Source organism: Penaeus monodon, chromosome 32, assembly GCF_015228065.2.
Source record: "Penaeus monodon isolate SGIC_2016 chromosome 32, NSTDA_Pmon_1, whole genome shotgun sequence".
In the NCBI taxonomy this organism is placed as follows: domain Eukaryota; kingdom Metazoa; phylum Arthropoda; class Malacostraca; order Decapoda; family Penaeidae; genus Penaeus; species Penaeus monodon.
Window position 1 is genome coordinate 6,442,953 of NC_051417.1, and position 514 is coordinate 6,443,466.

Here is a 514-nt window from a genome sequence, read left to right on the forward strand (position 1 = left end):
CACACACATATATGTATGTATATATATTATCTTTTAAAAGTGATCAGGCTATGAGCAGCATCTTTCCATTTCATTCTTTGCAGCTAGATGCTCAGTCTTAAATAAATTTGATCCAGAAAGAGAGAAGGAGTCCAGAGATTGAAGATTATAAGGAGACTCGACTTCACGTAGGATCTGAGGGGCAGTCGTTATAGTTACCTCTTATTTGATTTGTACAAAAAGACATAAAAGTGATTTGGTGTATCATTTTGATAAAAGGGTTGTTCGTAATCTGTATTACCTGTGTTCATTATAAGGTAACCTTACAAATATACCTTATACTCTATGATAATAATTTTCTTTTTTTTTTCTTTGTAATGATGGAATGTATTATTATTATTTTTTCTCTCTCGTGTGTCCTTTACAGTTCTCTTCAGTTTTTCTGTTTAAAAAAAAATATTTATTAAAAAAAGTATCAGAAATTTTTATTCTTATAAACACAGAGATTTGCAGAGCTCTTGAAGTTTGTCCACTT